Source organism: Euprymna scolopes, chromosome 44 (genome assembly GCF_053919585.1).
Source record: "Euprymna scolopes isolate OS-2025 chromosome 44, ASM5391958v1, whole genome shotgun sequence".
Classification (NCBI taxonomy): domain Eukaryota; kingdom Metazoa; phylum Mollusca; class Cephalopoda; order Sepiida; family Sepiolidae; genus Euprymna; species Euprymna scolopes.
Genome location: NC_136525.1, coordinates 17,990,538 through 18,015,593, shown reverse-complemented (window position 1 = coordinate 18,015,593; position 25,056 = coordinate 17,990,538). Strand labels below are relative to the sequence as shown.

At 32.7% G+C, this 25,056-nt stretch overlaps 1 protein-coding gene across 3 annotated transcripts in view; it reads left to right on the top strand.

Annotated features, from left to right (window-relative positions):
* Positions 1-3,132: 3,132 nt before the first annotated feature.
* LOC145268718 (COP9 signalosome complex subunit 1-like) overlaps positions 3,133-25,056 on the top strand; it is an 87,984-nt gene continuing 66,060 nt past the window's right edge. The window contains exon 1 of one of the 3 annotated variants that reach the window (XM_080124266.1): positions 3,133-3,264. The gene's annotated coding sequence lies outside the window, so the exon portion shown is untranslated. Of the gene's footprint in view, positions 3,265-5,359; positions 5,464-5,613; positions 5,728-25,056 lie in introns of those variants that run through there. The other 2 variants (XM_080124267.1, XM_080124268.1) reach the window with 2 other exon arrangements.

The window sequence follows — 25,056 nt, the reverse complement described above, 5'->3', positions numbered from 1 at the left end:
TTTGCAACAACTGGGGTTCTCTGGGCGACGGAAGATGGAGTGGCCTGCAAATTCACCAGGTTTGAATCCAATTGAGAACCTTTGGAGTATAATGAAGCGACGCCTCTATGCAAGTGGACGCCAATTTTAAGAGCAAAGGTAAGTTGTGAAATGCCTTCCAAGAGGTATTGCGAGGAATAACTGTTGACGAAATCACAAATTTGACTAATTCTATGGACTAACATCTTTCATAAAAGTCACATTGTCTTTCACAAGTCATTCATAAAAAAGATTGCATATCCTCTACTAATTATGTCAACGTGGAAATTGCTATGTAGTTATTGTGTTCTAAGCCTTTTACTAGTTCATTTAATGATTGAAAATTTATCCTAATAAACAAGTTAAGGGTATATTGTGTTTTTTTTCTTAACCTCGTTAATAATTTGACACACTGAAAGCAACAAATATTCCTATCTTCTGCCATAGTTTCGCTAATACTGCTTTAAATACTTTTATTTTTTGACTGAAGTAGCTGATTAGTATTGTAAGCACTTGCTCAAAGTTTCATGGATTTTTATTCACGCGTTCCTTAAACATTGAGAAAAATGTAAACTCGTTAATAATTTGATACGCAGTGTAGTTCGTTTTTGCGACCAATAAAAATCTTTCTAAACCTCCAAATGTAACACCTATATGTGAATGTAGTAAGACAGTGCAAATTTACATATTCTTATTAGACCTAATCAACAAAATCAGTTTGAGAGATCCTTCAATGACTGTTATTTACAAACAAATTAATAAACACTGATAAGCAAGACGAAGTCAACTTAAATCTAATTTGTAAGGCATGTACACTGGTCACAAAAATACACTGATAAACAAAACAAACAAAAAATTCTTTGCTTTAAAAATAAAAGAAAAGTGCAAAGGCACAAATAGTTTTGTCTTAAAAAGGATTTTTTTTTTCTTTTTCTTGAGAAAAATGTTTAATATGTGGTAAATATGATTCGCCCCCTAGCGAGTGCAACCTTGGCGTGGTTGGGGGGGTTTGTGTGTATCTAGGACCTGGGTAGCTATGCTGGCGGGAGATTCGTCTCCTGTTAGGGTCATCCAAGCCAGACAGGATGAAGGGTAGAGATCAGACTAAGAGCACACTGGTCCTCCAGGTTGGGGGCTAGTATAGGGCCAACAAACCAATTCTGTAAAAGAAAGTTACAGAAACCGCAACAACATCATCTGTGGACTTCTTCGTCCAGGAAGGGTCCACTCTAGTAGAGTTCATGACATGAGCGGGGGTGAAAGCCTCCGGGAAACAGCTAGAATTGAAACCGAAAGCAAAACTGTAGCATTCAAAGCTGGTGACGTTACCACTGTACCAAAGTGACACGCATATGAACTGATTAAAAAAAAACTAAGATGAATGTACAAAATATATAGCGAGTTTTTTCAATTTTGACCCAATTTTGACCCCTTAAAAACTATTTTAACTGGCGAAAGACCCATAAAAGAACGGTCTATAAAAAATACAATCATTTGAGACCCTTAGCGACGCTCTGCGATTTTTAGTTCCGAAAGAGGTAAACTTTGAAAATATGGAGACATATAGACATAATGAGTTTTATAAATTAAATAAGAACAAAGTTAATGCACACATGTGCACAATGTCACGCTGCCAAATACGTAAATATGCACATATTCATACAATGAACATTTTGAGTTGCAACTACTCATTCTCACTGAAGTTAAGCAATGTTGAGCCTGGTCAGTACTAAAATGGGTGACCATTTGAGAATTCTAGGTGCTGTATGTGCTCTCTGCTTATCTTGGCATTGTTTTCAGTCGTCTAGTACTTCTCCTTGTCACTTAACTCAAACAGTGCCGAATCAGGAGAGGTGTGGCTGGGATTGCGCAACTGTAGCAGCCAAAACTCGCTACAATCACAGGCAGAAGCTAATTCTTGCAACTCGAGATTTGAAATCCATTTTCTCCCTGGCTTGTCCAATCACAAGCCAGCTCTCAATCACATGACCGAGTACATAAAAGATGAAATCTGAAACTCTTAACCCTTTTTCTCTCTTCTCTTCCCAGCAGCACACATCGCCAGGGAGCTTCGGGCCCCCGGACAAATGTGAGTACAACAAGCTAACAATGGCTCTCTTCAAGCTCACACTTTCTTCCACGTGCACTCCACAGACGTATGCACTGAACACATTTCTCTATTTTTTGGGGGAGGGGGGTTATTCAATTATAGAACTTGTACAACAGGTGCTTCTGCAGTTTAATTTACCGTTTTCCCGTAAGTAACGCGCCGACATACACCGAGCAGAAGAATTTTGTGAAAAATTAAACAGTTCTTCTGCTCGGTGTACCTATTTACTATGCCTCCCCACGGGACAGAGTTAGACACCAGGGTCGTTTTTTAACGTGGAGAAAAGGTACAAAAATAAAAATTGTCTCAGTCGTGAAGGATATGTCGGCGCATTACTTACGGTAAATTGGTGGGGGGGGCGTTATTTTCGGAAAAACGGTAAATTAAACTGCAGGAGCACCTGTTGTACAAGTTCTATAATTGAATAAGGCCCCCCCTCCAAAAAAAAAAACGAAAAATAAAAATGCTTTTGTAAACCGCTCGTGAAAACTTATATTTTTAGATCAATTAAAAAAGCATAAAAAATCTACGCAACACAGAAAAATGAACCACATTTTTTTTGTTCTGTTGCTAAACAATTCATCCGCGATGTGACAAGTCACCTTACTACGCGCGTTCATGCGCGAACGCATCATGTAAGAATAGCATAACCGATGGCAGTGAGTTGGCACAAAATAGTACGAGAGTTTAGGGGGTTAATACCATGCAAACGGTAAATTTGCGACGGATTTGAATATCAGATTCGTTGTCAGCGACCCCGAAAACCAATAAAAAACAAATTTTATTGATCGGTGTTCTGTTGTAGTTAAAGTAAACATTTACCTAAAAAAACATAGTTTTTTTTTATGGTTTTATGTCTGTCAGAGAATTTACGCCGTTAAACTACAAATTAACCAAAATTTGTCCTAAAAACGCAAAAAATGCACAAGTGCCAAAGATTTTTTTGTGGAGTCAATAATCTAAAAAAAAAAAAAAAAAAAATCACTTTCAGAATATGAGTCTAACGAAAAATAAAAAGCGTACAACTTCCGTCATGCGTATTTATTTACTTCCGGTTTAGTTTTAAACATATTTACTTTTTCTTGTAAAACTTTAGGTACTTTATTTTATTGTTGGACTTGTTTTCCAGGACTCAGGTATGTATTATTTGTTTTTATGTATATATTTTATTTTGTTGCTATATTAATTATAATTTAAAGCTATTTATTTCGTTGAATAATTTTAATTACTAGAAAAAAATGTAAATAAAGACACGTGTTTTTTTTTTTTTTTTTTTTTTTTTTTTTTTTTTGCTTAACTTTTTCCGGGAGTTTTGAATTCACAACTTTTTTTTCCATTCAAAAATAAATTTAAGACAAGAATTTTATGAAAATGAATTATGAAATATTTTATTAAAATTATTCTTGAATTTGGTTTACAATGCACATTGGTGTGAAAATGTAATTAAAACAAATGATAAAACTTGCGGAGAATGCTCTGTTTTACGGTTGTTGTATAAAATGGAACGGAAATTTAAATTTCTTTCCGTTGTAATCTTTTTTTGTGTGCTCGCCCCCCCCCCGCACCAGTCCCCAAAAAACGAAAGTAATAGAAAAAATAGCATTCAACAATCGTACTTTTTATATATATTAAAAAAACAAAACTTGTGGGTTTGTATTACTGTACACATAGATTTGAAAAAGTTGTCAAAAAACAAATATATAACAAATAAATGGGTAATAAATGTTATCAAAAGCAAGATAAGTTATTTTTCTACCAAACTGGATATATTTTTCGTGTTTTTATTCAATGTAACATATTTATTCAGCTCGAAAATATACAGTATTCGAAAATTCAAGATGGCGTCTCACACCCTCTTTAACACCGTAAGTTTGGGAAAAGGTGTTATAAATAAAAAAAAAACTATACAAAATACTATTAAAAACCCGCCGAATATATGTCAACCTATGTCACGGTAACATATATTGAGCGAGTTTTTAACAGTATTTTATCCGGTTTTTTATTTATAACATCTTTTCCCACACTTAACGTGTTAAAGAGAGAATAAGACGCCATCTTGAATGTTACAATACATCGGTAAACACTGTATGGTTTTCGAGCTGAATAAACATGTTACATTGGATAAAAACACGAAAAATATATCCAGTTTGGTAGAAAAGTAACTTATCTTGCCTTTAATAACATTCATTTGTTATATGTTTTTTGACAACTTTTTCGAATCTGTGTACAATACAAACCCCGATTTCCGTATTCAGCATAGTCAAAAATCTCTTAAAGTCGTCATTCAAAAGAAAAAAAAAATTTGTGGAACTTAAAGAAGTAGGTCTCGCTCTGACATTCGGAAAATTTAGGTTAACAACCGGTGAAGCTACCAAAAAGGTAACCCTTTTGAATGAAGATGGATATAAACAATATTTTTAATTAATTTCTTAATTTTACTTAACAAAATGTAAACATATATAAACAAAATATTTTAGGAAATGATTTATTAATTTTAAATAAAAATTGATTGTAAATAATTGTTTTATAAATAATTATTGAAAAATATTGCAAAGTGTTTACATAGCTGGGTCTTTGGGATAATAGGGGCGCCTTAAACCTCCCTTCCAAAAAAAAAAAAACAGACAAGCGTAAAAAGCTTTAGTGTTTTTACTATTTTAAAGCTTTTTTTTTTTTTTTTTTAAGTTTAAAACTCAAGTAGTGGCTAGTTGAACAACAAGGGCGTACGCATGACGAAATTCTTCAGGGTTTAAATGTATTATTGTACCTATTTACTATGCCTCCCCACGGAACAGGGTCGTTTTTTAACGTGGAGAAAAGGTACAAAAATAAAAATTGTCTCAGTCGTGAAGGATTTCTCCTCCACCGAAAGAGAACAAGAAATAGAAGTGCAGCGCAGCATCTGAACAGATACTACACTTTGATCTTGTCCCGAAGGCCAAATTGTAATGCTTTTATTGGAGTCAAAACGTTTTTAAGCGGTCATATTTCTTCCTATTTACTTGCCTCCCCACGAGGGCAGAGTTAGACACAAGTTCGGTTTATGGAGAAGCATTTATTACTAAAAAACGAAATGATGAAATATAAAAGCAAGTTAAGCTATAAGAAAAAAAAAAAAAAAGAAACTTCGAACATTTATTTGGCTCATGCTTTGTACATTATTCAAAGGGTCAATAATGATAGAAGCACCGGCACCGGTGTCACATAACCTAACTGTTCAGATTTTTCAGGACGAGGCTCGTCTTCTGGACCCACTTCTGCATGTCTGTAGTTTAGGTGGAAAAATAATCTCGAACCCTTTATCACATAAAAGGAACTAATTTCCCTAATCACCGGTACGTTACCATGGCAATAATATATAAACTTTTGGTACTGCAGTATTTTACCCACCGATTTCACGATCTTAGCCGAGCGTTGACGAACGCTTTCGGCGTTAACGCCGACGAAAGCCGAGAATTCGGAGCTACTACGGTGCAAGAACGCTAAAAGTATGTGAATAGCAACACCATTACAAGGAAAAGATATTACACACACACACACAACAAAATGGATAAAATTAATACAAAAAATTTGGATAAAATAAATCACAAACACTTACCGTAAGTTTTTTTAAAGTAAAATAAATTTATTTTGTTGAATTTTTTTTTTTTTTTTTTTTTGGTTCATTTTGTTTTCCGATAGCTTTTTTTTTGGGGGGGGGGGTAAGCAACAGTAATAAACACTCCAATGATTTTTTTTTTGTTTGTTTTTAACAAAACGTTATTAAACAGTAGCAATGTTTTTTTTTTTCTCAGTAATGTTTGTAGGGGGGGGGGACAACAATTACTGTTTATCTTTAGTTCCGACTGGAAGATTTTCTACTGACTGTAGAAGCAAAGTAGGGAGCAAAGGGTTTTCAGAGGATGTGGAAAGAAGCTCCTTCCCAACCGGGTAGCCTTCCGCGATTTGATTTATTATGGAGACAAGGGTTGTGTCCAAATTTTTGTCTCCACATAAATTCGCATAAATATGTTTCCAACAGCTCCCGTTTTTTTTTATTTTTTTTTTTTTTATCGCTAAATTAAATAGCTGAAATGAAAGGCTGTGTATTTTTACTTTGAACAATAAAATAACTGAAATGAAACGCTATGTGTGTAATTTCAATGAAAATTATTCGTCTGCTGCGCGTTCGTTTGAAGCGCCCTGATTGGCTGATAGAGTATCGTACCGCTCGCCATGTTCCGGCGTTTTCCGATGGATGTCGATCAACGCTCGGCTAAGATCGTGAAATCGGTGGGTAAAATACTGCAGGAGTACCAAACTTTTTACTTTTTATTTTAAAATGTTTCACGATCTTTTTTTTTTTTTTTTTTAATTATTGTTTGGAATTGTTTTCTGTTTTCAAAATAAATACATATAAGACAAGTTTTTTTTTTTTTTTTGTTAACTTTTTTTTTTTTTTCAATTTTTAACGTAAAAAGGGGGGGGGGCAGGAACAAGGATTATTTGTACATTTTTTTTCGCCAGAAACAAGGATTTGTAGAAAAGTTTGATAGAAAAGTAACTTATCTTGCCTTTGATAATGTTATATATTTGTTTTTTTGACAACTTTTTCGAATCTGTGTACAGTAATACAAACCCCTTTATTATATATATATATATATATATATATATATATTATTTATATTTATTAGTGGAAGGTGGGTTTCGGCCTTCCTATTTGGTACAGTGACCAAGAAACCCTCCTTTTCGGCGGGGTCGTATCCACCGAAGACCCAGACCACCGGTGTTACAAGTCTGCCGGCGGTTAAAAACAGACTCGTCGATTTCTACCGTTATGGCCTGGGCCTCCAATCTGCCGGGGATTCCTAAGAAAATAGTCCCTGCATATATCACGCAGCAAATTTTCCAATCCACGATTGTGTGGCGAGAACGTAACCCACAATCGCGATGGAGATTTTTTGTAGATGCCATCTCGAACGTCCATAAGTATATTGTTTTTCTTATACATGCGATGGTTAGTCGGGATTTTGAGAAGAAGGTCCCAATCCTAATGGAGGTCCATCGACGACATGTTACACTTCTACACCTCCAACCGTAACCGTCGGAAAGGCTTGTTCTCTTTGCAAGTACACAATCCTAGCCAAAATGTAAACACCTTTTCTCTTCTGCCAACAATTTCCGTTGCTGGCAAAAGTTTGGTAAATGTTTCGTTTAGGTCCACCTCCACAATTTTCTTTAAAATGACGACAATTACAGGTTTTCGACTATGCTGAATACGAAAATCGCATTGAAATGTTGCAGAGATAAGTAGTTATCAAGATAGAAAAAAATGCATTATGCACGGTAATTTTGGCGGCCATTTTTTTTTTTTTTTTTTTTTTTTTTTTCCTTCGTGTAAAATTCTGATTGCTTAGGGCGCGCGCGCATGCGCGTAAAAAAAATGGCCGCCAAAATTACCGTGCATAATGCATTTTTTTCTTCTATCTTGATAACTACTTATCTCTGCAACATTTCAATGCGATTTTCGTATTCAGCATAGTCGAAAACCTATAAATGTCACAATTTTAAAGAAAATTGTGGAGGTGGACCTAAACGAAACATTTACCCTTTTTAAAACAAATTTTTTTTAACTCTCTTCAAATAAGCGTTTCTTGAGTTGTGACACTCTTCCAATTGATAGCGAAATTCTCGTCTGCTTAATCGGCAACGCTCGGTTATATCCGGCTGTTGACGTCATCATGCGCCGGACAAAGCCGAACAAATGCTGAGTTACGTCTGGTTCGTTAAATGCACAAGTACCCTTACAATTGAATAAAAAAACAAAACTTTAAACTTAGAAATACGATTAAAAAAAAAAAAAAAATAGCGCGGAATCAGTAAGTGCACTAGCACCCTTTTTTTTTCTTTTTTTCTCTCACTTAAAAAAAAAACCCAACTTATTTTTAAAACGTTTCACGATCTTTTTTTTTTTTTTTTTTTCACAATATCTTTTTTCTCTCACTTTTTACTTATTTATTTTAAACATTTTTTTAATTTTAAACAGAACCTTACACGATATATTAAACAGAAAGCACTTTTTTTTAAAAATTATTATGTGGAAGCACATAATTGTTACAAAACACCCTCCTGTTCCCATGTTAAGAATGGCTTTCAAAATATTATTTCAGCACGGTAACAAAAATACATAAGTACCAAACATTTTATAATTTTAAATGATAATTTGATAATGATTTTTTTACTTGGTTTTCATCTGGACATTTTCCTTTGAAATGTCGACTTCTATGGGGGTTTGACTATGCTGAAAACGAATATCGCATTTAAATTTTCCGCAAATACGTAGTTTTTCGAATATTAAACATAATTTTTTATGTTAAAAATGGTGGCCATAGTTTTGCACCAAAAATATGCGTGCACTTTAACAGAATATTTTCTTAAAATGATAAACAATTATTTATTTTAAACGATATATACAGAATTGTATTATATAATAAATAATATAAATAGAACAGTTTAATTTTAGACAACAGAAATAGATTTTTTTTTTTTTATAATTTGGAAAGAAATATTGTTCACAAACCTTTTTAATTTTAAACAATGTAAATAGAACTGTTTATAATTTTGAACTTTTTAATGTTTTCTTTTAAAATAAATTGTTCTTGAATGCATTTTATTATACGAGCCGCCAGCAAAAACAATACTGATTACGTTGGATACTGAATGTCTTCAAATACGAATAACTGCAGGTTTGCGCCGAAAATAAATGCGATATTCGTTCTCAGCGTACCCGAAAACCTATAATAGTCGACAAATTAAAGGTGAATGCCGAGGAGTCGATAAACTAAAAATTTTCCATTGTCTTGCCATGCAATCATGCATTGTTTGGTTTGCTGTCAGAAAGCATAACGAAAGCATAACAAACTATTTGTCGGCAATTTTACATGCGATATTCATTTTCAGAATACCTGAAAACCTTTTAAATGTTGTCCAATCATATGGAAATGATAAATTAATTAACTTGCGTAATTTATTTTGTTTAATTTTTTGCGGAAAATATTTTTAATAAACTGCCAAATATTTGGGAGCTAAACTCTTCAATATGTAAATATATATGAAATACATTGGTTTAAAAAAAAAACCAGATTTCTATGGATTTTTTTTTTTTTAACAGCCTTTGTTTAAAAAAAAAACAAAAAAAACGTATATTGTTCTGTTAAGCCTTTTATTGTTCAAATAATTTGACTTTGTTCGTTCGTTTTATTAAAACAAATAAAAGTTAAAGATATTTTTTTCACTCAGTAATGAACTTTGGAAGCTTGTCGGTGAATAAACAGAATCACAAAAAGATAAATGTTTTATTTTGAGTTGCCACGTGGAAAAAAAAAAATCGCTTCCAAATGTGACTGTTTTCACTCGCAACATAAAAGCCCTAGCATGTGTTAGATGCTTTTAAGAAATTGACTTCGAACCCATCTCTGAATTGATTTTTATCTCTGGTCAATTTTTATCACTTCCACCCTTTTCTTCACTCCAAGCAAGGCTTTTTTTTTTTCTGCAGAGTACAAAACCAACTTCGAAGTCTAGTGGATGGCCGATGAAATGAAAGGACTTTAGTGATTATAGATTACTAGCATGGGTACCCGGCGTTGCCTGGGTGTTTGGAGGTGTATGTTGAGGGGAAAAAAAAACAATTTTTTTAACTTTGACCCCTATTATGACCCCTTAACATTTATTGTTTTGGGCTCAAATCAAGTTATTACGTTAGATCCATGTCCAAGGAACCTATATCTAAAATTTCAAGTGTTTAGACCCAAAATTGTCGAAGGAGTTTGGTAGAGTTGTCAAAGGTCAAATCATTGAACCATGACCCATTAACAGCCAAATTTCTGGCCGAAAACCGATCACATCGATTTTCCCAAATCTCAGTACCCTGTATATCAAATTTCGAGTCTGTAGACTAAAAATTGACAGTTATTGCATCGGGAAATATACACACAGACAGACATGTTCACTTTTCTAGATATATAGATACATAGACAGTTTAATTGAGAAATTGAACAGCAGGGTGTTTGTTTACATTGTATTTAAGTTTCTTTTACAATTGGTGGGGAGACGGGGAGCGTGAATGAAATTCCAAAAGCTAAACAGTGGAACAGCGCATATGAGCACGTATAGCTGGTTTGCATAGATATTAGCAGCAGTAGCCGAAAAAGCACATATGCAAATTAGGAAGTGTGTACAGCGCTAGCGTGACAAAAAGAAAACGTGACGGAAGGAGAAGTAAAGTTTGCACAAGAGAAGATGGTTGAAAATAGTTTCCCCTCCTATATTTATATGTGGAACTTTCAATTTGTGAGGTCGAGTTATTTTGTATTAATTTGGATTTGAAGAAGAGATTTACAACTTGGTCTTCAAATCAAACATAAACAAATTCCTGATGAATCGTCCTCTTAAGTATGACACTTTTTCAAACAGGGCTCTACATTGCGAGTGAAACAGTCCCATTTGCGAGTGATTTTTCAAAGTGGCGACTAGAAATAATAAAACGCTCATCTTTTGGTGATTTTTTTTCACTGACAATCTTCCGAAGCTCATTATGGAGTGAAAGTTTTTTCAACTTTTTAAAAAAAATAAATCGAGCAAAGTCAAATTATTTAAACAATAAAAGGGTTAATAGAACAATATACTCTTTTTTTTTTTTTTTTTTTTTTTTAATGAAGCTTGTTCAGAAAAACCGTTTGAAGAAGAAATACAAATGTTTATACTTTCAAGTCTCAACATAAAATTAGGTGTTTACTTAGAATTACACTTGTTAAAAATATACAGAAAGATCTTTATGATGTATGTACTCGTCACGGAACGAAGATGTCATACTCCAAAATTCATGTGAATCTGGCTAGGTAAATTTTCTATTTGGCTAGTAAACAAAAATATTTAGTTGTCAAAGGTCAACTTAAGATGAATTTATCCATAGAGCCCTGTCAAATCTCCAATACTAACTATTGCTACGATACTATCCCATTGATTACTGTACACGCAATAACACTTATCCCCGAGTGGCTTCCGGGCCTTGATAAGTGGTGATCTCCATGTAAAAAAAATAAATAAATAAATGAATAAATAAAAAGATGGTTGTGTAAAGTCGAAGGTGAGAAATGGCTCTCTAATACCAACATGAGGTCGGGGGGGGGGGTGTAGAAAGAAAAATGTGTGCTGGGTGAGATGGATGTGTGGTCCTTTAGTGGCGGCAAGACTTAAGCTAGTGTTGAGATGGCAGGGTTTTGTTATTCTGTTCCGTCTGCCTGCTTCCCTCCGGACTACAACTTGGATGTCTTCAAGTCCAATGTTAACAAATTCCTAATGAACCGCCCTCTAAATTAAACACTTCATCAAATCTCCACACTAACGTAATGTACTTGCAATAACCCTTATCCCTGAGTGGCTTCCGGGCCTTGATAAGTGGTGATCACTGTGTAAAAAAAAAAAAAAAAAAAAAAAAAATCTTATGCCAGAACACTTAGAAAAAAAAAACAAGCAGGCATTGTTTGGTAATTATTTTTTACTAAAAAAAACAAAAAAAGCAGTCGGATTATTTATTTTTTTTCTTCCTGCTACAGCAGTGAAAGGAAATAAACTATTAGAATAAAAGCTTTTCTGGAGTCTTCGGACCTCTGTAGTGGATGGATGGTGTTTTACTGTTAGTCTGGTTTGTTGGGGTATTTATTAGTGGTGGGACAATTAATCGGAATCATTAATCGTAAGAATCGAGTATTTTGGGAAATCAGAATTGCATCGTTAAAAAATATCTTAGATCTACGATTTTCTTATATTTTTAAGTAGGTATTCCAAACCAAAATTTTATTTTCATTATATCTAAAAAAAAAAAATTAAAAAAACATTTTATGTGGTCATATAGATTTTTGTAAGCCATAAAGAAAAAATACCAAATTTATTTTTGGTGGCTCAATTAGCCATCAAGTTAGTCATTCAAAGTTTGTCGGAAAGTTGAAAATTTGCTATCATGGTCCAGAAGCCAAATTTCATTGTATATAACTAAAAATGTAAGCTACTAACAAGTGAAAAATCCTTATAAATGTAATGTCATCTTGTGGTAAATGAAAATTAATACTAATGATAGCAATAATTATTAGATGAAACCAACCTAAACACTAGGCAAAATCCCACTACCAACAGGGGGGGGTGCAAATATGACACGGAAGTGCAAATTTTGACTGTTCATATCAATTTCATTTCAATAGCTAATGTATTGAATCTTCTTAGCATGATTCATAACACATTAGAGATCAAGATAATTCTTTCTTTTAATTATAAATTGATAAAAACCACTCAATTGTGGACCATGTAAAAGCAGTCGAACAAACAATTTGGTAAAAAGGGTAAAAATAAAAGTATACGTTACTGAAATTGCTGTAAAAAAAGGTAGAAGCTTAAAACTTTGCAACTTTGCTAATTTTTGGGTGAGGAATTCAAAAAAAATGTTTGGCTTGTTTCTAATAACAAAACTTTTTGCCACAGAAATATTTTTACTTTGGGGAATTTAAACTCACCAAAAAAAAGGGCCGACAACAATAAGATTTAGAACTTTGTTATACAAAGTCAAGTCTTTTTTTTTTTTTTTTTTTTTTTTTTCAAGCATTGAAAAACTTTCAACTTAAAAAGACAAGTAAACAAGTAAGATATTTTATAGGCAGAGGTCTTACTACAATTCCTTTCCTTATTGATTTTCTCTCAGAATTCTTCTATGGTAGATATATCAGGAACACTCCAAATCCTATCATCACTTGAAACTGGCATTACCTCAAAACCAAATCTGTAAACAAATGCTGACTCTACCTGTGCAATGTCATCTGACAAAGGCCATCGAAAAAAATCTTTTCTACCTTTGGTTTGCAATAAAAATTTTATTACAGTGCTGTATGCAGATATAACCTCAATGACTTGGTCAATGTAAAAGTTGGTGTCATAGTCGACAGCAACCATTGTCCTTGATGCTCATAACTGAAGATATCCTGAGATGGTTCTTCATCACAACTGCAGGAGTTATCTGAATGTTCAGCAGATTCACTAAGGGACTTTTTTTTTGTGTGTGTGTGTGTGCTTTGGAGGTGAAAATGAATCGACTGGATTTTTTTCTCAAGTAGTCGGAGAAAGCAGCTTCCAGTTGAACTTTATTTCTACTGGTGTTGATTTTGACACCTAACACAACCTTGAGATATCTCAGTTCAAGTTTATCAAAAACATCTGATAGAACATATAGGTCTCGAGGGTACTTCTACAGTTTATCACCAAAAATGCAGACACCATTTTCTTCGCACACCTGTCATTAAAATGCGAGGTAGAAATCGGTATTTTAAACTCTGACCGAAAAATAACAAAAATTAAACTAGATAATGATTTTTCAGTTTCATTTAAATTAATTTTTTGTTGACCCTTTAATTCAAAAATGTTTCATTGAAATTATTTGTTTGGAGAAAAAAAACTATTTTATAAAAACCCAATGTTGCTTTCATTATAAAATTGTTTTATTGCACACACTTTTCAATAAATGAGCGTTTTGGAATGAAACGAGTAAATATTTAACAGGTAACAAAATGATTGTTTACTTTTGTAGTTTTCGACAGACCTTAAGCGGAACCGTGTGGGAGCCTAACTCGATTGTCGCCCTTTAACTCAGAAGAGCGACCTAGCTATGTCACTTCCTGTTCCCCATATTTCTTCCTCTTTCGTGGTGGACCTTCAATCAGTCAAGATGTAACAAACACCACTCTGGGTGGCATGGGCCACCACAGCACCCTGACTAGCCAGTCAGCCTCTCTAAAGTGAAACTGATCACGTGGTGCAAAACTTTGACAGTCAGTCGGCTTTTTTGAAGTATCCAAAAATAAAAACGTTAGAACTACATATTATGCTGACTGACGGTTGTTGGGGACAGGACGGTCTGCTGTGTGATAGACGACCCAGTCCCCATGTGTGTAATGGTGTATGTATTTAATGGTAGAGGAATTGAAAAGGCAAAAGGTCGCATAATGAGGACGAAAATATATTGTTATATATCAGCGAAAGAAATGCAATTTATTTACATAAATATACATGAAGAAGTGATAGAAAAAATGAGAGTTCGTTGAAAGATGAGTAACGTTACTTGCGATCGGTAGCTGCGAAAGGCTGACTGGCTAGTCAGGGTGCTGTGGTGGCTCATGCCACCCGGAGCAGTGTTTGTTACATCTTAACTGCTTGAAGGTCCAGCGCAAAAGAGGAAGAAATATGAGGAACAGGAAGTGACATAGCTAGGTCGCTCTTCTCAGTTAAGTCGACAATCGAGTTAGGCTGGGAGTTTTCAACTCCCACAATACTCCCTTCCTAGTTAGCTGGAAGCTAGAGAAAAGAAAATTGGAGAAAAAACATGCATATATATATATATATATATATATATATATATATAATGTCCACTGTATAGAGAACGAGAGAATTTTTTTATTTATTAAGTAGCAGGGTGAAAAGATAGAGTTGCTTCATTGCGACAGTAAGAACGTTTTAAATGTTTTTGGGAACGAAGATTGTTCAGCGTTCGTTAGGTCACCATTTGAAGAAATACCACGTCGGGGTCACCAGATGTGTTGGGGACAGGATGATCTGCTGTGTGATAGACGACCCCGTCCCCATGTGTATGATGGTGTATGTATTTAATGGTAGAGGAATTGAAAAGGCAAAAGGTCGCATAATGAAGACGAAAACATACCATTATATATCAGCGAAAGAAATGCAATTTATTTACATAAATATACATGAAGAAGCGATAGAAAGAATGAAAGTTCGTTGAAAGATGAGTAACGTTACTTGCGATCGGTAGCTGTGAAAGGCTGACTGGCTAGTCAGGGCGTTGTGGTGGCCGATGCTACCTGGAGCGGTGTTTGTTACATCTTAACTGCTTGAAGGTCCAGCGCAAAAGAGGAAGAAATATGAGGAACAGGAAGTGACGTAGCTAGGTCGCTCTTCTGAGTTAAAGGACGACAATCAAGTTAGGCTGGGAGTTTTCAACTCCCATACTGTTCCGCTTAAGGTCTTTTGAAAACTCCAAAAGTAAACAATGATTTTGCTACCTCTTAAATAAATGTGGTAAGTGAATTTAATTTTTTTTTTTCTTTTAGAAATTTACATTGCATTAAAATGTTCTGCGAATGGAGCAATTAAACATTTCTTTTGGAACTTCTTTGCACAACAAAAACAAAAAATATGAAAAATTTATTGAAAAAGATTTAACTTTTTTTTTTTTTTTTTTTTTTTTTTTAAGGCAGATTTGCCGTTTAGTTGTACAAATAGCCTTGAACTCTATTATCACAAAAAGGAACATGTTGGGTCAGCACCGGTATATAACGTTTAATGTAAACAAATGTTTGTTTATATTTACATGATTATTGAAAATGTAATCGTAAGATTAAAATTTAATTTAAATTAATCACATTGTTTAACAAATAATAATAAAGAAATCGTTTTAAACTTCATCTTGCATGATTTCTTTTTCTTTTATTTGTTAACCAACGTATTATTTGTATTGTTCAATATTTTAAATTATAAAATATAGGTACAGGCAAAAATGGGCGGATAAAGATAGAGGGACCTAGTTTTGAAGGCCGATTTATCATAATTTTTTTTTTTTTTTTTTTTTTTTTTTTTTTTTGTAGGTTTCCGACTACTTTTACATTGCATTTGAAAAATTAGAGACTAAAATTAATTTCCTAAAGGAAAAAAATATTTGGACATGTGAAAAAAAAAAGTTATGAAAAATGTTTTCTCGGTGAGCTAGCCAATTCAGCTAAATTTTGAAGTTAAATAAATTCATTGTAAAAATCTTTGAAAGATAAGTATTAGTTTTCTGGGTCTATTTCAAAGATAATTAGTAAAGTCCTAAGATATTGAATTAAATTAAAAAAACAAAAAAAACAAAAAAAAAACACCTTTGTGCAAATATAACTTAATTAGCTCTCAAAAAGCAAGTAATTCTACCGTTCGCCAAAAACGCAACAAATAAAGGTTTGTAAACCTGATTATACGAAAGCCCAAAATTACAGCCAATCGAAACACTGTTTCAAAATGAAGTTCTGATAGTAAAAGGAGGTAGGGCTGTCAGATTTCTCCCCCCCCCCAGATGTGCATCCGTACGTTCCTATTCTGAACGTTTGTATCAATTTTTGCCATTTTTTAATTTAATTATTTTTTATGTTCCTGTTTTTAAATTAATTTTGTTTTAATTATTGTTTGAGATTATATAAAAATTGTTACATCAAAAGTTTCACATTCTTGCGAGCAAAGAAATTATTAAAATCTTGCATATAAAAATTATGCTAAAAAAAAAGTAGAAATATTTTTGCTATTATAATTTTTTGTGAAAATAATAAATAAACAATGCTTAATTCAATGGTAATATTGGTAACTTGAGAAATTCATTTTTCTTCGAGTTCTATCAAATTCATTAACACAGACATTAGGGACTTTTTTCGTAATGTTCCTGAAAAAATTATTTTTTTTTTTATTGTTACAAATTACGAGGCTTTATTTATATAAAAAAAGCAAAAATAAATTCTTGCATTTTTTATTTACTACTGAAAACTATAACTAAAGTATTTTTTGTTTAAACAAAATAATACATTTCCAATAAGATTTACATAAAATAATTAATATTCCACGATCATTATTTGATAAATACTGAAATTTTCATTAAAATTGGTTAATTTCCTGATTCTTGGTGAATTTTTAAGTAAAGGGAGGGGTCAAAATGTTTATACTAGTGTTGGGACGATTCCTAATTTTTATACGATTCCGATTCCAGGAAAATATTGATTAACGATTCCGATACCAAGTACGATTCCGATTCCGATTCCTAGGGAATTTATTGTTTTGAAATATATCAGGTAGTTTTATACTTATGGTCGGTAGTTCCCAAATATGTTCCCTAACTTTGGAAGAGATATTTTATGTCTACACCGTCGTGTTTTGGATTAAATAAAATTATTATATAGCAAACTAAACGGAAAAATTAGCAAAATTTATTCTAGAGAAAATTTATTTTACTTAATTGGAATACAGAAAAAAAAACTCAAAGAAAATAGAATTTATCCTTCAGAGAAAAAACAAATAAAATAGAATTTATATAACAGAACAAAAACAAGAAAATTAGAGAATAAATACACACGATTCATTATTTTGGTCCTCATAATTAACAGATTTAATGAATTAAATAAAAAAATATATAGCGGAAAAGAAAGAAAATATATACTAATTAAATATAAAAAAGATAAATATTTAATTTAATAATTTATAAATGAACGTGCGTAATGAAAAAAAACCCCAATATATCACGTGACATGGCGCCGTAGATACAAAATAACCGGGTTTGTATTACTGTACACATAGATTCGAAAAAGTTGTCAAAAAACAAATATATAACAAACAAATATTATCAAAGGCAAGATAAGTTACTTTTCTACCAAACTGGATACATTTTTTTGTTTTTATTCAATGTAACATGTTTATTCAGCTCGAAAAACAGTGTTTACCGATGTATTGGGAAATTCAAAATGGCGCCCGACACTCTCTTTAACATGGTAAGTTCGGGAAAAGGTGTTATAAATAATAAACTAGACAAAATACTATTAAAAAATACACCGAATATATATCAAAATATGTCACGGTAACATATTGAGCGAGTTTCTAGCAGTATTTTGTATAGTTTATTATTTATAACATCTTTTCCCAAACTTACCGTGTTAAAGAGAGTGTCGGGCGCCATTTTGAATTTTCCAATACATCGGTAAACACTGCATGCTTTTCGAGCTGAATAAACGTCAAAAAACAAATATATAACAAATGTTATCAAAGGCAAGATAAGTTATTTTTCTACCTAACTGGATATATTTTTCGGGTTTTTATTCAATGTAACATGTTTATTCAGCTCGAAAAGCATACAGTGTTTACCGATGTATTGGAAAATTCAAAATGGCGCCCGACACTCTCTTTAACACGGTAAGTTTGGGAAAAGATGTTATAAATAAACTATACAAAATACTGCTAGAAACTCGCTCAATATGTTACCGTGACATATTTTGATATATATTCGGTGTTTTTTTTAATAGTATTTTGTCTAGTTTATTATTTATAACACCTTTTCCCGAACTTACCATGTTAAAGAGAGTGTCGGGCGCCATTTTGAATTTTCCAATACATCGGTAAACACTGCATGTTTTTCGAGCTGAATAAACATGTTACATTGAATAAAAACAAAAAAAATGTATCCAGTTTGGTAGAAAAGTAACTTATCTTGCCTTTTGATAATATTTGTTTGTTATATATTTGTTTTTTGACAACTTTTTCGAATCTATGTGTACAGTAATACAAACCCTATTCTGCTTTTAATATAATCAAATTCAGGGTTTTATCTTTCTGGAGAAAAAAAAATAATGGATTTTATTTCAACGAAATTAAAAAAAAAAAAAAAAACTTGACTGAATTGAATTAATTACCCTTAAATTAACGAAGGGGTTATTTAATAACTTTAGGTTTGGAAGAGATAGGTATGGGGTCGATTTTTTTGAAACTTCAAAAAGAAACCGACTACTGTCAAAACTTTGCGAAATGATACAACGTGATCAATTTCATTTTAGAGATATTTCTTTCAAAAGCCTTCTTTTTAAAAGAAAAAAAAAGTACATTGTTCTATTAAACCTTTTACTGTTTAAATAATTTGACTTTGCTCGTTTTATTTTAAGAAAATATAAGTTGAAAAAGAATTTTCATTCAGTATTAGAAGATTTGTCAGTAAAAAAAACAATCGCCAAAAAGATAAGCGTTTTTTTTTTTTTTTTTACTCGCAATGTAGAGCCCTGCATACTTCTTTTCAAGTTAACTCTTTTGTAGTTTTGATTACAATAGATCTGAATGAATGAACCTTGTAAGGAAGGGGCACTAAGCATTGCCCTGTTAATAATGAATTTCTTTGGTTTCTTTTTATTTCTCTCTTGCGGTTAGAAATATCAGGATTTTTTTTTCTTTTTTTCAACATCAGACTAAAAGAATCGTAATGAAGGAATCGGAAAATTAAGGTATTTTTTAACGATTAACGATTCCGATTCCGATACCTCCCAAAATACACGATTCTTACGATTAACGATTCCGATTCCGATTAATCGTCCCACCACTAGTTTATACATTTTAAGCATCGGCATTCATTTTGCCCGTACCTAAATAAAACCTTTAATAATTTTTAAAACTTTATCTTTCATTTCTTTTTTTATTTGTTAAACAACATATTATTTGTATTGTTCAATGTTTTAAATTATTAAAAAAAAATTATAAAATAAAACATTTAATCATTTTAAAACTTTATCTTTCATTTTTTTTTTTTATGTTTAACAATGTAGTTTACATTGAGTGCTATATACCGGTGTTGACCCGTGTCCCTTTTTGTGATAGTTTGAGGCTATTTGTACAACTAAACGGAAACTCTGCCGCTTGGTCGACATTCACTGATGCCTGGTATCACAGTCGTGATGTGAGCATAGGTAAATGTTTCCCAACCCCTAACAAAAAAAAAAATAAAAAGGTTGTCAGAAACAGCATTAAGGCAGAGGCGATTTTGAAAGTTCAATAAATGACTTTTATTTAACAATAGAAATAAACAATTACCCAAAATTTACTTTTTTATATAGAAATAAAGAGGTAAATTAAGACATTAAATAAGAATAAACATTAAAGGACGATACGTATATAATTATATAATAAAAATAAATATAGAAATAAACCAATTTATTTAGATTTTAAAAATAACATTATTGTTTAAAATATTTTTTTAAAAAGTCAAATAAATTGGAATAATTTGAGACGATTGAATATAAAAAGGCTAAAAATTTAATCAGATTTAGTTATTTTTAAATTTCATTTAGAAATAAGAATATTCTAGAAAGTGGAATAAAAATCAGCGATTGAAGATGCAAAAAAAAGTTAAATTTTAAAGAGTTATCGAAGATAGAGAAAATAAAACAAACAAAAATGAAAACCAAAAGATAAACAAAACACGTTATTCCCCTTGAAATTTGATGTTATTGTATTTTTGTTGAATTAATCATGACTTTTTCTTTATATCTTTTAATATATAAAATAATTCCTGAAATTGATTATTAATTTTATGGTGCATGTTTAATTCATGGTTAAAATATTTGTTTTGACTTTTCTCTTCAATGAAAGAAATTTTACGAAAAAATCAAATGGTTTTCGAAATTCCTTTAATTGTATTTCCACTTTTTCGCCGTACCAAATTTTTTTGCTACACAAAAGCTTTCAATTATATAATGGTATATTTTAGAACAACAATTTTATCAGAATCGTACTTGGTATCAGAATCGTTAATCAACATTTTCCTTGAATCAGAAAAAATTTAGGAATCGCCCCAATACTAGTATTTATAGTAGAGAGGGGTATAAGTGCAGCAGGTTCATCAAAACATATTCTGTAGTACTTGTAAAACTAGCAGAGGAATGCAACATTACTATCTCCCCTGAACTGGACCTGCTACTTTCGACAGAGGCGACGGATTTTCACGAGATAGGTATCATTTTCTAGCTTGATCCTTCGGCCGACAAATATCGAAAAATTGGCCAAAAACATTCCTAATCGCATCTTCGTGACAAGATGGCTACTATGTATGCGCAAATAACGTCGGAACTTGAATTAGTTTATATATTAAAAAAAACAAAAAACAAAAACAACCCAATTTTGTCAACGTCCTCTTAGCTCAGTTGATTAGAGCGTGGCGTCATTATCTAAGGGTTGAGAGTTCAAATCATGCTGTTATTTTTTTGTTTTTTTTTTTCTTCAGATTTTTTAAAGAAATTTTAACATTCGTTTTTCGGGGGGGGGGGGGGTTCATCACATTCGCGTTTTATTTATTTTTTTTTTTTCCGAATTTAAGAAATTTTAACATTGTTTTTTTTTTTTTTTTTTTATAATATTTAAACAGGGTTATTACTTCATTTATCATTTTGTTTTGATTTACTCCCCCCCCCATCAATCACACACCTCCAAACACCTGGGCAACGCCAGGTACCCTCGCTAGTATTAACTAAAATATAAATCTCACCTGTCTGTTTAAATGTATGTTTGTATGTCTGCCTAAAATAGGCAACGGATTTTCACGAGATTGGTATCGTTTTGAAGCTCGACTCTTCAGACGACAAATATGGAAAAAATTGGCTAAAAACATTAGTTCCTTCAAAAATTTGCTTATTAATTTAAACCTACATCACTTCTGGTTTGGCGATGGATGCCACGGCAAAGACGTCATTTTTTTTTTTTTTTTTTTTTCCCCCCCAAGTTCTTTCCCTCCTCCGTGTACGGATTCGAGCCTGCTTGCCTACTACCTTTTTCTTTTTTGCTCAACGTACACCTCCAAGCACTCGGGCAATGCCGGGCAACCAGGCTAGTTATATCAATGTTTTGCTCTGGCATAAGCTCACAAAATAACATGTTGGATACCGAGTCAAATTTGGCTTCATGAAAATCACTGAGTTGACAAAGAAGCAAAGAGCTGCAAAGGGAAAAATCTCTTGCAACAAGATACCATACTAAAACCCTGAAATTTAAAAAAAAAAAAAAATGATCACCAATAAATGGTAAGAGGAATGGAATTCATGTGTAAACAATAAACAAGAAAATGAAACCAATCATTGGATAATGGCATAAAAAACCCGACTCTATAGAAATTCTATTAAATCGATTACACATAGACCGCACTTGTTTAACACGCCTTGTACCTACTGGAATGTGCCAAAACCCCATTATGTACAGCATGCAAGGAGAAACTAACCGTCAAACATATATTAGAAGAGTGTTTTAACTTTATACCATACCGAAAGAAATACTACCACGAGTCCAACCTTTAAGATCTCTTCAATAAAATAGAATTCTCTCTCCTCTGATCTTGAGCACGTAGTACAATGGGGAAAGGAGTGGCTGGTTACTTTTAATGCATCTAAAACCAAGCTTCTCTCTTTACATCATCAACATTCTAATCCACATTTGTCATCAATTGAAATGAATGGCTCTCGTCTTCAGGAGGCCTCAAGTTTTGACAAGCTTCTGGGCTTGACCATTACTCCTGATCTTAAATGGAACACGTATATCAAATCTGTTGCCAAGGCCGCTGGAAAAATGGTGGGGTCTTTCTATCGATCCAGTAGATATCTCACTGCTGATGCTATTCTCTATCTATATAAGAGCCAGGTACGTCCAAGGATGGAATACTGCTGCCACATCTGGGCAGGAGCTGCTAGAAAGGACTTGTCCTGCCTTGATAGAGTTCAAAATAGACTTCGTAGCCTCGTAGGAGATGTCCTTTTCTCCTCCTTGCAACCTCTATCTCACAGAAGAGATGTTGCGAGTTTGTCTCTGATGTATCGTTATTTTCATGGAAAGTGTTCAACTGAGCTTCAATCTATGGTCCCTCCTCGCCAAACTTTCACAAGAAACACTCGTCTAGCTGTAAACACTATCAATAATTTCCCCCACTCTTTATCTGTGCCTAAACCTAAACGTAGATTTCATGAACAAAGCTTCTTTCTTAGAACTGCACGCCTGTGGAATTGTCTTCCGTTTTCCTGCTTTCCGGCTGACTACAATATGGTTGTGTTCAAGTCTAAAGTAAATAAGTTCTTGATGAGCCGTTCCATATAAGTTATTAAATTTACCAAATTTTCATTACTAATACTATATTGACCAATTTCTACTGTACACTCTTTAACCCTTATCCTTGAGTGGCCTCTGGGCCTTGATAATGTGGTGATGCCTTTGTAAAAAAAAAAAAAAAAAAAAAAGAATTATCCAAAATAATAAACTTTTTGAAATAATTAATTTTTTTTTAATCCTTTCAGATGAGGCTTCATAATTTGTGTATTCATTCTTTTTGTGGACTTTTGTTATCCTCATCTTCGTAGTTGTTGTTTCATCACATTTTGGCCAACTCATCCTCTGGCCTTCTTTAGGTTGGCTGAAACCTGGTGAAACAACTATAAATATGAAAATAAATAAGACCACTAAAAAGAATGAATGCACAAAGGATTTAAAAAAAAAAAAAAAAAAAAAAAAAAAAAAATTTGGCATGGATCTGACAATGGATGACCAGATAAGAACACAAAAATTGAATTTATAAGACCATAAAATTCAATCTTCGAGGCCTGTGGTGCTGTGGATAGAAGTATTGGGTGTCCTACAGTTCCAGATGAACTTGTCTGAAAATAGTGATTTCAGTCTTACTCAAGCCGGTCAGGATTAGTTTGCTAAAACATGAGACAACAACCATGGAAGGCAGTAATTACTGGGGATACATGACTTGGCATTCCTATTCCATCGCAGTTAATCACCTGAAGAAGGCCAGAGGATGAGTTGGCCAAAACCTGTTGAAACAACATATATAAAGATGAGGATAAGTCTGCCAAAAGAATGAATGCAGTAATAAACTTATTCAACAAAATAGAAAACAACCTCCTATATACAATAACACACCAAAATTTCCACAAAATGCAAATATAGAAAGGTTGATAGGTCGTTAGACAAACGATCCACGTGTTTCAATGTTTGCTGAATTCAAATTCTGGCTGTAAGAACAAGTGAGCATTGCAAGTTCTTTCATTCAAGATTTTAATTTATCGGGCAATTTGCTGCAGCAAAACACTGGCATAAAAAATAATGGCACTTGTGCAGTTTGTGCTGAATAGTTTATGTGCTGAAATAACATTGCTATTTATAAATCCATTCTTAACTGGGGGGGGGGCTTTGTAAACTATTCTGCACTTTTGCCTAACAATTTAATAAACAAGATACTGTAAAAGTTGAACTTGAAAATCCTATCAAAAAAAAAAAAAATAAAATAAGGCTCTAACCATAAACTGCATAAAAACCAATATATATATATATATATATATATATATATTTTTTTTTTTTTTTTTTTTTTGATACTCTATTCTGAATTTCCTTGATAATGGAATTTTATTTTGCAAAAATATTAAAATGCTCATCGAAAAGGTTTCTCATTTTCAATTGCTTTAATATAGGGTGACCCCCAAAAAACAGGAAATTCAATTGTTTTTCGGAGCATTTTACAGTCAACGGAGAAAAAAAAAGGCCAAAGACCTTAGTGTTTTGATGTGATGCTTTGAATATAATAAACTAGTTATGAACAAAGTTTCATTTCATTCAGATAAAATACTAAAAAACGAGGCCTAATTAGAGTTGGGGCCCGTTTTTATTTTAGGTAGCCTGGGTACCCAGCATTGCCCCGGTGTTTGGAGGTGAGCAAAAAAACAAAAGTAGTAGTAGGCAGGCAAGCTCGAACCCGTACCGCGGAGGAGGAAAAGAATGTGAAAACAAAAAATGTGATGTCTTTGCGATTGTGCCCATCGCCAAACCAGGAGTGACGTAGGTTTAAATTATGGCTAGACTATCAAAAAGGCGATGACTTTCAAAAATATCTGCAAAAAATGCGACTCCCTCTCTGTAGAAAAGTGCCCAGCTGAGGGTGAAGAAATTAATGTTTTTGGCCAATTTTTCTATATATGTCGTCCGAAGGATCAAGCTTCAAAATAATACGACCTCGTGAAAATCCGTTGCCTCTGTCAAATGTTTTTGAGACTTGCCTACATGCATACATTTAAACAGACAGGTGAGATTTATATTATAGATGACAAATTTCTTTTAATTATTTGACTGGGGAGTACTCTTATGCAATGGGACTTTTTTTGTTGTCAAAAGATGAATTTACAAAATTTCTATTTAAAAAAAAAAAAAAAAAAAAAAAAAAAAAAAAACTGCATATAAATTTCTTTTCATAATAAAATTCTCCCTCGTATCACTTCATCTATTCTAATCTCGTCCTCCTCACTTTT